The 3,692-nt window shown below is 41.7% G+C and overlaps 1 non-coding gene across 1 annotated transcript; it reads left to right on the forward strand.

Annotated features, from left to right (window-relative positions):
* Positions 1-2,397: 2,397 nt before the first annotated feature.
* TRNAN-GUU (transfer RNA asparagine (anticodon GUU)) lies at positions 2,398-2,471 on the forward strand. The gene has a single exon. It is a non-coding gene; the product is annotated as a tRNA-Asn (tRNA).
* The last annotated feature ends 1,221 nt before the right edge of the window (positions 2,472-3,692 follow it).

The raw sequence follows: 3,692 nt of genomic DNA on the forward strand, positions 1-3,692 counted from the left end.
TTTCTAATAAAGTTAAAGTTAATCTTTGACTTCATGACCCAGCAACTGCAGAACTTCTGTGGATGTACACGTACACAAAAAGTCTGTTATGGAATATTCATCAAAACACTAAGAATATTCATCAAGAACACCAATTAACACCAGAAAATCCCCACCGGAATTACTCCAATAATACCAAAATTAATGTGATATGCATAATAATATGAATGTATTTAGTGAACAAAATTTTGCATGAAATAGAAGTTACCAAAAAATGTACATTCATTCATCTAAATTTCAAGAGCAAGCAACAGTACACTATTGCAATAGACATCACAATAATAATTAGCAATCGATCTAGTGTAGGGATTGCCTTGAAATGGGGCTCAAATGACTTTCTAGGATGGTGGGAATCTTCTATAACTTGATTCAGGTGATGACTACATTTGCCCAAAGTCAGCAAACTGCCTATGAACTAAAGGTGTGTACTTTTTACACTATGTAAAATATAGTTCAATGATTTACGGTTTCCATAAAAATCAGTGAATGGTGACTGGAGACAAGTTGTAGATAGACTGTGAGGACTAGTTTGTATTTATTGTAAAGCCATTAAATCCTTGTTCTCCTTTAGTGTAAATAAAGCCCTCACTGATGTCAGAAATATCTTCACTCTCAGTAAGAGAAAAACAAATACTGTATATGAACACATATATAGGGAATCTAGAAAGATGGTACTGAGGAAACTTGAGGGAGGATCAAGAGTGATCAATCAGACATATGTATACATATGACTGATTCATGTTGATATATGGCAGAAACCAACACAATATTGTAAAGCAATTATCCTTCAATTAAAAATAAAAAAAAAATTTTAAACCAAAGCAAAAAAGAAATAGCTTTACCAGAAAAAGCCAGCAATGACCATGTTATTTTATTAGTGCAAACTATAGACAAGTCTTCTTGAGAGGTGATATTTCAACTTTGGGGCTGTGTTCTGCTTAACAGTGAGACAGGTAATCGTCCTAGGTTTTGCTTTGACCAGTAGATTTGTGCGCTTTGGGATTTACTCCTCGTCTCACTGTATATCACTGCAAGGCCAGCGGCAAACTCTGCTCTCCCACCACTGCTAAGGGACATAGCTGGTGCTGGAATTAAAAGCAAAGAGTTGGAATAGTACTTAGATGTAAAAAAGAATGAAATAATGCCAACTGCAGCAACATGAATGGACCTAGAGATTGTCACACTAACTGAAGTAAGCCAAAGACAAATTTCATATGATATTGCTTATATGAGGAATATAAGACACAAAACCAAAAATGATACAAACGAACTTATATACAAAACAGATGGCCCTGCAGACTTAGAAAACATTATGGTTACTAAAGGGAAAAAGAGGGAGGGATAAATTAGGAGTTTGGGATTAACATATACACATGCTATATATAAAATAGATAACCAACAAGGACCTACTGTATAGCACAGGGAACTATCCTCAATATTTTGTAGTAATGTACAAGGAAAATGAATCTGAAAAAAAATAGACATGTATGTATGTATAACTGAATCACTTTGTTGTACACCTGAAACTAACAGAACATTGTAAATCAACTATAAGTCAACTAAAAAAAAGAAAAAAGGCAAATGGAAAGACAGGTTATAGACACTACCTTGCTATAGCCTGGATCGGAGCCGAGGTTGCTGCCGCTACAATGCAGCACTTACGCTATACAAGCACAATGCACCACAGACCTGTATGACTGCAGTCCTAACTGCACAGACAGGTCTCCACATAAATGTACCACACTGTTTTTGCTGTTTTGTTCATGCACACTTACAGAAGTTCGTGCTTTTCTCTCTTTGATGTTTTCTCCGATTCTCCCTCCCTATTTTGCTACTTTATAAAAGTAATTTTTCTCTCTCAGGATCTGGTCCCAATCTCCTCACAGGCTTTCTGGGAGGTCTCTTTGTTTCATTCATGCCTTTTTTTTTTGTTCTCCCTGCTTTTCACTCTTCCTCTTGGGATCTGATCTCTTTCCAGCTGCGGCCACACGGATCTCACCTACTAAACCGCTGCCCAGCGGCGCAGGTGGTTGAGTAAAGGCGTAGCAAACAAGGAGCCATCACTGAGCCCACCGGATGTTCAGCTTCCCTCGGGTCCCCCTCGGCTCAGGCTCGGGGCGTCTCCCGGCGCTGCATCTGAAACGGGAGAGGAGCAAGGAGGGGCGGAGACGCTCGGCTGCCCTTCTGCCTTCGGCATCGCCCGGCTTCCCCACGGGATCCAACGCGCGGAGTGGACTCCTTTTCCATGGTTGTCCGAGGCTTGGAGCAGAAGCTACTGTCATGTGAGAGACAGGTGGCTCCGCCTAGCTTGGTAGTTAGGCTTGCTTTCGGTGAGAATAAAGACCAGCGTCCTCTTGTGTCTCTGTGGCGCAATCGGTGAGCGCGTTCGGCTGTTAACCGAAAGGTTGGTGGTTCGAGCCCACCCAGGGACGCGTGTCACTCTTTTAGAAAGTAAATAATGAACGATTGTTTCTAGTTCGCGCATCCTCTCCCAAACCCACTACCCAACTGCCCTCTGTGTCTTGTACACACACACACATACACACAAGGACATTCCTTCACCCTCTCTGGAGGAAAAAGCAGGTCACTGGGAATCCTGTAATTCATGAAAGAGTAGGCTTATCTTCTTTACCCTGTAAACTCCTTTTACCAATGAAGTTTTCCCACTGTTGTAGTTTCTATTTAACCCCTTCCATGTACTTCTGCGGTTTGGTTCTATGCTTTTCCTCTGACAGTTATCATTCTTGTACACATGAGGACAGGGTAGAATCCTGGAAGAGTAATTACTCTATCGCAGCCTTTACACTGGAGAAGGCAATGGCACCCCACTCCAGTCTCTTGCCTGGAAAATCCCATGGACGGAGGAGCCTGGTAGGCTGCAGTCCATGGGGTCGCCAAGAGTCGGACACGACTGAGCGACTTCACTTTCACTTTTCACTTTCATGCATTGGAGAAGGAAATGGCAACCCACTCCAGTGTTCTTGCCTGGAGAATCCCAGGGACGGGGGAGCCTGGTGGGCTGCCGTCTATGGGGTTGCACAGAGTCGGACACGACTGAAGTGACTTAGCAGCAGCAGCAGCAGCCTTTACATGGTTTTGTATGTGATTCCTTTTTCTTGTCTTTGTTGACTTATTGGTTATAAATATCTTGTTATTTCAGCAATTGTTTTAGGTGTGACAGCATACATACATCTGTAATTCAGTGCAGTCTGCCTTCCAGGGAGGGACACCTCCTCACATTTCTCGCCTGCCTGCCCTTATGCTTTTGTTGTCTGGTATTTTACTTTGCATATGTTATGACCCCCAAATTCAAGGTTGTTACTTTTCCTTAAATTGTTCCATATTTTTTAAGAGATTTAATTGATAATAAAAAAGCACATATTTTCCCATGCATATGCCATGTCTCTTTTCTTTCATTTCCTTGGTGTCCATCAGGCATTCCATCCGATGTGAGTTCCCTTCCTTCCTGAAGGATTCCTTTAACTTCTCTTGCTGTGTGAACATGCTGGTAATGAAATCTTTCAGCCTGTGTATGTCTATAAATGTCATCATTCAACTTATATTTCAGGGTTTGTGTTTTTTTTTGGCAGGGAGTAAGCATAGACTGGAGAAGGCAATGGCACCCCACTCCAGTACTCTTGCCTGGAAAATCC

Source organism: Bos grunniens, chromosome 3 (genome assembly GCF_055505025.1).
Source record: "Bos grunniens cultivar Pamir isolate PY7600 chromosome 3, Bosgru_T2T1.0, whole genome shotgun sequence".
NCBI classification, from domain to species: domain Eukaryota; kingdom Metazoa; phylum Chordata; class Mammalia; order Artiodactyla; family Bovidae; genus Bos; species Bos grunniens.